This window comes from Vespa crabro, chromosome 7 (assembly GCF_910589235.1).
Source record: "Vespa crabro chromosome 7, iyVesCrab1.2, whole genome shotgun sequence".
NCBI classification, from domain to species: domain Eukaryota; kingdom Metazoa; phylum Arthropoda; class Insecta; order Hymenoptera; family Vespidae; genus Vespa; species Vespa crabro.
This window is the reverse complement of record NC_060961.1, coordinates 8,765,800-8,779,033: the sequence shown is the minus strand read 5'-3', so window position 1 is coordinate 8,779,033 and position 13,234 is coordinate 8,765,800. Positions and strand designations below refer to the sequence as shown.

Here is a 13,234-nt window from a genome sequence, read left to right as displayed (position 1 = left end):
TCGTTGGACGTGTACATCGCTTGTTTCCGATTTTTACGAATCTGTAATATAACAACGGGCATTAACAACAAAACTACATGAGTATACAAAGTTTTCCTTCTCTTTTTTTTCTATAGTAGTAGTTTTTTTTTCTATTGTAGTTTTTTTTTCATTGTACATCACAGTTGCTGAGTTACGTAGTTTTCTAGGAATTCTATATACCTGGGACGCATATGAAGCGAGATCATTGAAAGCTTCTTATTTATGGTCGAAAAAATGGGAACCCGCTTACTTCGCAACCACAATGAGTAGAGATAAATTTACAGAAATTCTGAGTTTCATACACCTTGACAAAAAAAACCAACGATCTAAAAGATTACAAACAGATAAATTTGCGCTGATATCCGAAATATGGAACAGATATATAAGTAACAGCCAGGCTTGTTATAAGCCATATGAAAACATATCGATAGATGAACAATTATTTCCAACGAAAGCCCGATACAGGTTTACGCAATATATGCCAAATAAACCTTATAAATTTGGCATTAAGTTTTGGTTAGCAGTTATCCAAATAAAATATATTTTGAATGGTTTCCCTTATATGAGAAAAGATAAAACTCGATGCTCAAAATCGTTGGGCGAGTTTGTAACATTAAAATTAGCTGAATCATATCTAAAACAAGGCAGAAATATAACAACTGACAATTTCTTTACATGCATTCCGCTAGTAAAAATTGCTTGCAAAAAAAAACAATCTTGATTGGGACCATCCGGTCTAATAAAAAAGATCTGTCAAAACTAACGAAGGAAAAAAAGGACAAGATAACTTTATTTTCCTCACATTTATATAAGTGAGAAAACTGCACGCTTATCGTATATAAAAGTAAACCTAAGATAAAAGTCCTTCTTCTAAGCACCAAACATACAAGTGTACAAATAGAAAACAATTATAAATGTGTTTCAGAAACCATTACTTTTTATAATAATACAAAGTTTGGTGTGGACGTCATTGATCAGATGACACGCAAATATAGTGTGAAAGCAAGGAGTTTCCGATGGCCCCTTCAAATTTTTTTTGATATTTTAGATTTGGCAGCGATAAACGCGTGAATATTATATAAAGAATGCATCGGATCGAAAATATCCGGAAAAGAGTTCATATTTTGTTTAGCCGAGAAATTACATGAAAAAGACAAGAAAATTTATCAAAGATCAGACGCTTCATTTCTGTCACCTTCAACGTTAGAAGTGCAAAAAAGTTGCCAAGTGGGCTACTGTAAAAAAAATAGAAGCAATAATTATTGTATATATTCCAAAAAGATCGTATGCGGAAAATGCACACACAAAATTCAGTATATTTATAAAAAATGTGCTCAATAAATATAATTACTCTATACCGTTAATATTATTGTTATCATTTCCGTGATAATTAAAAAAAGAGGCTTTTTACTTATTAATAATTTATTTAAATGTGAAGCCTAATACTGTTCAATTCAGACTTAACTTGAATCTATCAATTTTTTGAAGGAAATGAGTATTTTCGTTTACCCGTCAAATTGACGGGTGCTCGTAGAGATAGGTATATAAGGAACACAAGTAAACCTAGTGCTAACGATGATTTTCGTGGAAAGTCTAAAATCCAAAAGCAATACTTTCTCTAAATATAATAATTAAAAAAAGAAAACTATATTGATCGAATATCATGAAACATTAAATTAAATATAGGAGTCCCAAATATATCCTAAATTTCAAAATAATTATCCGATAATAAATATCCTATATTACAATCGATTTCGTCTATTATTTTGGGAAAAATTAGTAAGACTGTTGTAAAAACTAATACTCCCAAAATAGCAATCTAAATGGAATGAGAGAAAGTCTTAAAAAAAAGATAACATTTTTTTATTTCTTTTTTCTGGTTTTGTTTTAATTCATATAATAAAAGAACGTATAACAAAGAAATAGAGAAAAATGACAAATTAGAAATTATGCGTACCAGAAAATAAGATGACCATTTAATCTCGAATTTCTTTGGTTCTTTAATGTATAGACAGTTTTGTGATAGCAAAAAAGGAAACATAACATCAAAGACATTCAGTTAGGCACTGATCATAGAAAATTCTAAAAAGGAAATGTCAGCCTATCCAGTATATTCGTAATTCTTTGATTGCTTCGAACCAATTATTTTTTTTTGAATTACATATTCCATACTCTTTTGCTTCCGAGACAATATCAAAACTAAAATAGAGAGTCACATAAAGTTCTTTTAACTTTCTATCGTATATGCCGTCCAATTCGCCATTCTCGTTTGAGTTTATGAATGATGAATCCTACATTGAAGAAAGAGAAATAATCAAAAATTAAACATATACGATCTTATTTTAAATTGAATATATAAAGAAAAAATATATTAGAACGAAAAAAACTTTATCTTAATTATAACAGTTGTCATAATTAAATCCTGTAAATTGCATCTTCTATTGTAAAGAGAACCTGGTGCAATATTAATAATTCCTTTCTCCAGACTCCAAGCTACAAAATCATTGATCTCCGTTCGATTCTTATAGATCGAATACAACTCTCGTAAAATATTTTCGTCACTACAACGGACTAGCATTTTCGTGTTGAAATAAAATATGTTGTCCATTGGACTGTGACAATAATTGGTAATATATCCTTTGTAAATGAATAACAAAAGCCACGCAGCGTAAGGCATGTCGAAGTTTCTGGTTGGTAGGGAGAACTGATTAATCAGATTGCAATTAGTTATAACTGCGACGTAATGCTGTAGTCCGATTCGTTTTAGATAGTACGATAATTTATACAATTCTGAAAAGTACATGGTCGAAGTCATGAAACCTTGGCGAAAAAGTGCATGCTTCTATTTGAATAACGTAGTTGCAACTTCCATTTCTGAGAAAAAAGGGAAAATAAAAATAGTAAAACTAGAGAAAAGATACATATCTTTGTGTATGTATATACATATCTTACGATCTTCTATCAATTGGGCGCATAAGAATATTATAGATTTTGTTCAATGTAACTTGGAAATGTCAATAATAAAATAAATGTATTCGTCGTTGTAAGAACATCATAATTCAAGCTCGTAAGATTTCGCCATTTTCGGGAAAAATGTATAAGAATAAGAACGAGAACGAGTATCTTTAATCGCACAAGGAACGTCATTTTGTCTTTTCTTCTTTCTTTTTTATTATTATTATTATTTATTTAATTTTTTTTAAATTTAATTCAATAGAGCGAACCAACGATAACCGTGGATGCAATAATATTGGCGGACAAATATTTTACGCCAATATCATTTTTTTCAACAAACAAAAGTACGTTCGGTTGTTCCGTATCTTTTTTGGAACGGAATGAAACCGATGGTTGTTTACATATTCATGCGAAAAATAAAAGAAGAAAACGAAAAAAGAAAACTAATGTTATATATTAGTATTGATTTATTTACGATCGATTAACGAACGTCCTTTTCATTTTTCCTTATGTTCTCTTTTCTTTGTTGATATAACGCATATATGTCAAAAGTATGTATATTTAAAAGTAGTATATGTAAAAGTATATTTACGTATCCACATAAACACGTTTATGTTATCGTTTGGTTCATCGTAAGGATTGTAAAATATAACATAATGTAAACAACATTGCAATTCCATTGAAATAATTTTAATAGACATTCTGATCGATATAGGCAAGATAATCATTTAACAAATTGATTTGCGGTCATGTGTCTGAACAAATATATACGAGGATCGTTTAAAACAGCGTTTCTCAACCTGTTGTATTCATTAAACGATAAGTAATAACTTAGGCAGAAGCGAAAAATGTGATTAATTTGAAAGAGATTTCTATAATTTCCTCGCGTTAAATAATCATATCTTTGAAATAATACATATCAATTTATCAATAAAAAATTTTAAAACATTTGAGCAAATGAGCTGGATTGCCGAGCCGGACATCCGAAAGATTGAGAAATGTTGATCTTGAAAGTAATAAGTCTTTACATAAAGAAGCTGTATAAAACATTTGTTTACCCGAGGATTATTTATTTATAGATTTGCTCATACGTTGACAAAAAACGGTTATTTATAAACCTTATCAGTTTGTGGATACTGTGAGATGTAATTACGGTCCGCATTATAAAGCACTGTTGTTTTACTGTTGTAATGAAAAATTCATTTTGATTGCATGATATTTTTATTATATTTCTTTTAAAAATAATTTAAATGAGAAATCAACTTTCAGTTAAAAAAAAGAAAAAAAATATTACTTACAGAGTTCTAATCATTAACTCGCGGAATACAAATGGTTTAAGAATTTAAATACGTAAATCATAATAAATTAAAAAAATAAATATTAAATTAATTAATATTGCCATCGCTTATTGTGTTTTCAAAATGCAGATAAAATCTGAAAATCCAGACGACAATGAGATGTTATATTTACCCTTTCCAGTTAGCTTGAAAAAAAAGGTCATCATCGACTTGCAGCTGCGTATAGAGGTTGCATATTACAAGGCACAAAGACAAACGACTCAGCCCTTTCTTCTGAAGTCGCAGTGTTCAATCGCAAAAATGCTTCGACTCGGCTGACTCCAATGATCGAAAATATTTTTATAATACTTAAATTGAACAATACCAGAACATCCTGTCCAAAATCTGAACTTGGTTTCGAGCGACCATTATGTTTTTCCAAAATAGAATGAATTCTCGACGTGACGTTGTTTCTCACGAAACGATGATTTAAAGTACGTTACAATGCAACAATGCTCACGCTGACATGCTGCAGAAGTATGTATGGACATATTGTATCAAACATAGGCGTACGCAGAAATTATATATTGAAATGTACCTGAGTGTGTATATGTATATATATGTATATGCTAGAGATAGAAACAAAAAGGAAACTTTTTTCAAATACACGTGCATTGTCAAAAATTTTAAAACGTGGTTAATGCTCTTTTTAAGAACCTTGTATTTATAAACATATGTGTGTGTGTGTAAATGTATTTATATATATAAATAAGTATATATTAACAATAATAATCGTAAATATATATATATAGGCATTATATTATAGTTATCATTGTTGAATATTACTAAAATCGATTAAAAACATATTTAAGGGAATATACGAAATTGTTTATAAGATTAAAAAAATAATATATTTCACGTAAATACATACATCGTACCTAGTTCGTGTAATGACGAAGAAATCGATACAATTCGAAAGAATTCATATATATGTATATATGGGTGTATTCGATAAAATAAAGAAAATGCATCATACACATGTCTGCAATTTAATTTTAAATGAAGAAATTTTATTTCTATTTAAAACCACAATAAATAATGCATGCACGTGCTATTATGCTCCAATAGAAAATTACAATATAAATATTCGTTTCGAACGAACATTGTCGTTATCGTTAATATTTTAACCGATGACATTAGGGATTCGCGTGATAGTTTACAATATTTTTCATACTTCTCTTCGCATTCAAATCAAATTCTAATGATTCGATAGGCGGAATACGACCAACAATCAACCTTTTCTTGTTTTTACGAGCAAATATACACTTTTCTATAATTAGAATAAAAATACTCAAAATGATTCCAATTTGAATGAAGAAAATAAGAGACATTATGCTTGTTAAGGAAACTGGCTGAAGATAGTTCGGCATATCGTTGAATGTCTTTTGAAATGTCCTATCTTTTAAACGCTGTACCATACCATTGTTGATAAATCTCTGCAAGCTGGATCTTTGCCATTAATCAACGATAAAATGAAAATTTACAATATTTAACTTGTACTTACTGAAAATTTATGACACCAGTAAATGGATTGTGTTTAGATAAAATTATAGATAAATTGTCTATGATTCCTGTGTCAACTGCAATCACTTTACATGGTATTTTAAAACTTAAGCTTTTTTTTATCCGGTTATACGTGTAGATAGCTAGTTTTTGATTTTCGCAAATCTATAATTTAATAACGATTATTAATAAAGAAAATATACACGCACACATATATATACATCAGAAAGTTATTTTATTTTTTCTATATTTTAATTTATTTTTTATAATATCTCAACGTACTTTCATAAATCCTTCCAATATAGATACTGGCAAATTTTCCTTTTTTATCATCAACTTCATTACTTTTTTTGAAACCAGATCATTTGAATTCTGCAAATAAATATTTCTCTTCGTATATCCTTATAATTAGTACATCGTAGATAATACGTTCAATACTCACTGCAAATATATCATAATCAGACGTACCACGAGAGACAGCTAATTGGTAAGTACCGTCTTCAGTGAAACCCTCTAATGAATTAAAGGGTAAAATATGGATACCGGACGTTAAAGAACTAATAAAAGCCGCAGAATAAGCGGACAATAAGATCAATGACATAAAGAATATGGATATATATGGTATTTTTAAAGATAATCTCTCAGGAAAGACTGAAAAGCAAATACGAAAATATGCTTTCTGTTTAAGTAACTACGAAAAAGAATAATAAAGAAAAAAAAATTGTGAAACGTTTTATCGGACCTGGTAGTCCCTGTTGACATAATATACCCCAAATTTCTAAAATAACATCAGACAATAAATGTCCTATGTTACGATTGGTTCCAATTTTTATTTTGACAAATATCAATAAGATCGTCACAAGAACCAATACTCCAAACATGGCTATCCAAACCGAACGAGAGAAAGCCTAAAAAAAGGTAGCTATTATTTAATTCATAAAGATAAAACGCAATAAAAATATATAATAACAAAATATATTGATAATAAAAAAGATATAAATAGAAAAAAGAAATAAATAAGCTGATTCTGTGATTATCACTTGATATTATACGACACAAAAGTGAAACTTCTTTAGTTATTTTAATTTAATTTAATTTAATTTAGTTCATCAAATTTAGTGTCCTCAAATTTCAATGAAAAAAAAAGAGATAAACAGATAAATATATTTCGAACAGCTATAGATAATATTGAAAATATTGAAAACAATTTATTTGTATAAATGTATTGTTTCATTCTATCTGAGATTTGGTCATTTTCTAATACGAAACATGAAAAAAGAAAATAATCGGTTCGAAATTATCGTACTAGAAAATAAGACGACCATCCAATCGCGAATGCCCGTGGTTCTTGGATGTATAGACTGTTTCTTGAGATCAAAAGTGGAAACGTGAAGTCGACGACGTTTAATCTGGCACTGGTCATAGCAAAATCTGAAATAGAAATGTCAGCACGACCAGCATATAATTCTCCCATTGCTCCGGACCAAGTTTTTTCTTTAGGATTCCAACTTCCATACTCTTCTACTTCGGAGACAATGTCGAAACTAAAATTGAGAGTTGCACATAGCTCTCTGAATATTTTACCGAATACGCCATCCAATTTGTCATCGTCCTTTACATTTATGAACGGTGAATCCTGCGTAATGCGAAAACCAATGTAATTGTGTTACCAAATGTATTGTGAATTATTCTCAAGTAGAAAAAAGGAAAAAAATAAAAAAAAAAAAAATATCTCGAACAATAATATTTTACCTGAACTATAACAGCCTTCATGATCAAACCCTGCAAATTATATCTTCTGTCGTAAAGGGATTTCGGAACCACTTTAATGATTCCTTTCTCTAAACTCCAAGTTGCAAAATCATTGATCTCGGTTCGATTCTTATAGATCGAATACCATTCACGTAAAATATTTTCCGTACCGCAATGGACCAACATTTCCGTGTTGAATTTCAAATGGAATATGTTACCTGGTGGATTATAACAATAATCGAAACCATGTCCCTTGTTAATGAATATCACAAGCCACACAGCGTAAGACATGTCGAAGTTATTAGTTGCTAAGGAGAACTGATTAATCGCTTTGTAATTAGATATAATAGATATGTAATGCGGTCGTACGATTCGTTTTACGTAGGACGATGATTTGTGCAATTCTGAAAAGTACAAGATCGAAGTCGTAAAACCTTCGCGAGAAAGTGTCCGCGTCCATTTGAATATCCTAGTTACAACTTCCATTTCTGAGAATAAAGGAATAAATGAAAATAGTAAAATTAAAGAAAAGATATATATATATATTTGTATGTGTATATACTTATTTTCCTACCTTCTATCGATGGAGCATATAAGAATATTATAGATTTCGTTCCATGTAATTTAGAAATGTCGATAATCAAAGAAATGTATTCGTCGTCGTAAGAAGATTGTAAATCAAGTTGGTACGATTTTGTCATCTTCGAGAGAAAAAGTATAAAAATAAGAACGAGAACGAGTATCTTTAATCTCACAAGGAACATCTTTTCTTTTTTCTTTTTTATTATTATTATTTTTTTTATTTCTTCATGCCTATCTATGTATTTCTCAATCAAATGAATCGTTGACAATCGCGTATGCAATGATATTAACAGAAAAACTTTTTTACACTACACAAAAATATGTTCAATTGTTCCGTATGTCGTTCGAAAAGAAATGAAGCTGGTGAATATTTAGATATTCGTGCGAAAAAAGAAGAATAAAAAGAAAAAAGAAAAAATAACGTTATACGTTAATATTGATTTATTTACGATAGATTAATGAACGTCCTTTTCATTTTTCCTTGTGTTTTCTTTTTTTCTTTGGTATAACGTGTACATGAATAAAATGTATAAGTGTAAGCATATTTAAGTATCTACGGGAATACATTTATGTCATTGTTCATTTAATAGTAATGATTGTTAAATATAACATCATGTATACAACGTTGCAATACCATCGGCATAATTTTAATAGATTCTGTTCTTGTGGATATAAGCAAGACATCCATCTGACAAATAGATTTGCGATCATCTAGTGTTTGAGAAAATATCTATGAGGGTCATTAAAACAGCGTTTCTCAACCTGTTATATTAGTTAAACGATAAGTAACGCGAAAGCGAGGAATGTGATTAATTTGTAAAAGATTTTTATAATTTCCTCGCGTTAATCAATAAGCGCGTATAACCATATCTTTGAAATGTAACTAAGTATGTGTATGTGTATAATTAACTATGTGTATATATGTACAGTTAGAAACAAAAAGGAAACTTTTTAATATACATGTGCATTATCGAAAATATTAAAACGTAGGCCATGCTTTTTTTAAGAATCTCGTATTTATATACATATGTATGTTTATTTACACGTGTAAATGTATATACATGTATATATACATTTAAAACATATTTAAGGGAATAATACGAAGTATTATATCTTATTGTTTATAAGATTAAAAAAATAATATATTTCACGTAAATACATACATCGTACCAAGTTCGTGTAATTACGAAGAAATCGATACAGTTCGAAAGGATTAAAATATATACACATATGCGTCTATTCAATAAAATAAAAAAAATGGATCATACACGTCTGCAATTTGATTTTAAATGAAGTGATTCTATTTCTATTTAAGACCATGCTAAATAATGCATACACGTGCTATAGAAAATTACAACATAAACATTCGTTTCGAACGAACATTGTTGTTATCGTTAATATTTTAACCGATGACATTAGAGAGTCGTGATAGTTTAGAATATTTTTCATACTTCTCTTCGCATTCAAATCAAATTCTAATGATTCGATAGGCGGAATACGACCAACAATCAACCTTTTCTTGTTTTTACGAGCAAATATACACTTTTCTATAATTAGAATAAAAATACTCAAAATGATTCCAATTTGAATGAAGAAAATAAGAGACATTATGCTTGTTAAGGAAACTGGCTGAAGATAGTTCGGCATATCGTTGAATGTCTTTTGAAATGTCCTATCTTTTAAACGCTGTACCATACCATTGTTGATAAATCTCTGCAAGCTGGATCTTTGCCATTAATCAACGATAAAATGAAAATTTACAATATTTAACTTGTACTTACTGAAAATTTATGACACCAGTAAATGGATTGTGTTTAGATAAAATTATAGATAAATTGTCTATGATTCCTGTGTCAACTGCAATCACTTTACATGGTATTTTAAAACTTAAGCTTTTTTTTATCCGGTTATACGTGTAGATAGCTAGTTTTTGATTTTCGCAAATCTATAATTTAATAACGATTATTAATAAAGAAAATATACACGCACACATATATATACATCAGAAAGTTATTTTATTTTTTCTATATTTTAATTTATTTTTTATAATATCTCAACGTACTTTCATAAATCCTTCCAATATAGATACTGGCAAATTTTCCTTTTTTATCATCAACTTCATTACTTTTTTTGAAACCAGATCATTTGAATTCTGCAAATAAATATTTCTCTTCGTATATCCTTATAATTAGTACATCGTAGATAATACGTTCAATACTCACTGCAAATATATCATAATCAGACGTACCACGAGAGACAGCTAATTGGTAAGTACCGTCTTCAGTGAAACCCTCTAATGAATTAAAGGGTAAAATATGGATACCGGACGTTAAAAAACTAATGAAAGCCGCAGAATAAGCGGACAATAAGATCAATGACATAAAGAATATGGATATATATGCTTTCTGTTTAAGTAACTACGAAAAAGAATAATAAAGACAAAAAAAATTGTGTACCGTTTTATCGGACCTGGTTGTCCCTGTTGACATAATATACCCCAAATTTTTAAAATAATATCAGACAATAAATATCCTATGTTACGATTGGTTTCATTTATTATTTTGACAAATATTAATAAGATCGTCCTAAGAACTAATACTCCAAGCATGACTATCCATTCCGAACGAGAGAAAGCCTAAAAAAAGTAACTATTTTTTAAGTCATGTAGATATAACGCAATAAAAATAAATAATAACAAAAGATATTGATAATAAAAAAGATATTAAAAGAAAAAAGAAATAAATAAACTGATTGTGTGCTTATCACTTGATATTATACGATACAGAAGTAAAACTTCTTTAGTTATTTTAATTTAATTTGATTTAGTTCATCCAATTTAGTGTTCTCAAATTTCAATGAAAAAAAAGAGATAAGTATATTTCGAACAGCTATAGATAATATTGAAAAAATTGAAGGCAATTTATTTGTATAAACGTATTGTGTCATTTTATCTGAGATTTGGTCATTGTCTAATACGAAACGAGAAAAAAGAAAATAATCGGTTGGAAATTATTGTACTAGAAAATAAAACGACCATCTAATCGCGAATGCCCGTGATTCTTGGATGTATAGAAAATATTTTACATTAACAGCCTTCATAATCAAACCCTGCAAATTATATTTTCTGTCATAAAGAGATTTCGGAACCATTTTAATGATTCCTTCCTCTAAACTTCAAGTTACAAAATCATTGATTTCGGTTCGATTCTTATAGATCAAATACCATTCATGTAAAATATTTTCCGTACCACAACGGACCAACATTTCCGTGTTGAATTTCAAATGGAATGTTACCTGTTGGATTATAACATTAATTCGAAGCCATCCTTTGTTAATGAATATCACTAATCAAGTGGCGAAAAACATGTCAAAGTTATTAATCGCTAAGGATAACTCATTGATCGCGTTGTACCTAGATAACACAACGATATAATGAGGACGTACATCTTGGTTTATATAGTACGACGAATCTTGCAATTCTGAATTATACACATTTAAGGACATATAATCTTTGCGATCAAGTTCACGAGTGTATTTGAATACCATCGTTGTCGTCTCGATTTCTGAGTGATAAGAAAAATTAAAGAATGTTGATTGATTGACGAGAGCGTTTTTTAAAATTTCACTTCTCGCACCGGACCAGCGATAGCAGTTGATTCGCACGAAGGAAATGTCCCCCGTCTTGTCCTTGTCCGAGCTATAGAATCACTGGTCGCGATGAATAAGGGCGCCGGCACTAGACTAGAATACCGTTGTAAGCAGTCAGCAGAATACCGCTCGCCACGTTCCCGCAAATTATGGGAGTACGCACGTTCTTTTAAAGGATCCCGTGAGAAATGAAAAAGTAAATGCACGATATTAAATGATGCGTACTATGTAAATCTCACCATGTATTTAATTAGATTAGTTACAATTGTTGTGTGTCTCGTATATGATGTAGAGTTAGTTGTAGTGGTTGTTTCTGAAGGGGACTTGAGAGTTTAGACGTTGTGAGTCTGAAAAATGTAACTTGATTGCCTTTTAGCCTATTTTAAACTATGCACGTACACTTAAATTAGATTGGTAAAAGGTGGAGTTTGAAATATGGAAAGGGAATGAATAAATGCCCATTGGTCACGGATAGTTCATTGTAATGTTTAAACATTTCATATGTGCCCCTTTGTTCTAGTGCTCTTAAAGATTATAGGGTATCGATGGATATTTCAAGGCTAAGCGCAGATAGCCCTTAGCTTATCGAGCCTAGTCTTCTATTTTTACTATTTATTTATTGGCCGGATTGACATATTATCGAAATCCAGATACTTTACTAAGTATGCCTAAGCCCAGACAAAGGTGGCCATGTGTTTTTTATCTATGCGTTTTGTTTAGCTAATAGTCGATAGGTTCCCAAGGATAACTGTTTTCAATTGTATTATATTTATGATCCTTGAGAGAAAGTACCGTGAACAATGGAGAGACGCACGTGTGCGTCAACAAAGATAATAGATATAAACGGGGGAAAAAGAATTAGAGATATCGTCGTACTTTTTAACGATTTGGAATATAAAAAAATTACACATTTGGTGCTATATTATTAATAAATATCTATGATAAAAAGAACTATGATAAAATCACCGATAAAAGGAAGTTCGTACGTTCTAACGATCTGCGATAAAAGAGAAAAAAGGATGAGTATTTTTAATCGTGCAACGAACGTCATTTTTCTAAATATATCGATCGATAAGCATATTAATCAAATTAAACGAATAGACGTAGACACTCCAAAGAAATAAATGGAATAAAATGTTCAGTGACAGAGCGACGGAAGATCGAACGAAACTAAATTTCAATATACTATGAGAGAATTATTATCGCTTCAATTGTTCCGATTGTCGTGCAAATTTGAATGCACGCGACGTTGTGTCTACATACTCCCATGAAGAGAAATAATTTTATTCGTGCTCGCACTGATTTATTATCGATAAATTAATAAACGTATTTTTCATTTTTCTCTTATTTCTTTTTTCCTTTTTTTAATCGATACGTTAATACATTTCCGTTTGCACGTATCGACAACATACAAATCAGTAAAAACAACGTAGCAC

The 13,234-nt window shown here is 29.9% G+C and overlaps 1 pseudogene; it reads left to right on the top strand.

Annotated features, from left to right (window-relative positions):
* Positions 1-283: 283 nt before the first annotated feature.
* LOC124425644 lies at positions 284-4,592 on the top strand (annotated as a pseudogene).
* The last annotated feature ends 8,642 nt before the right edge of the window (positions 4,593-13,234 follow it).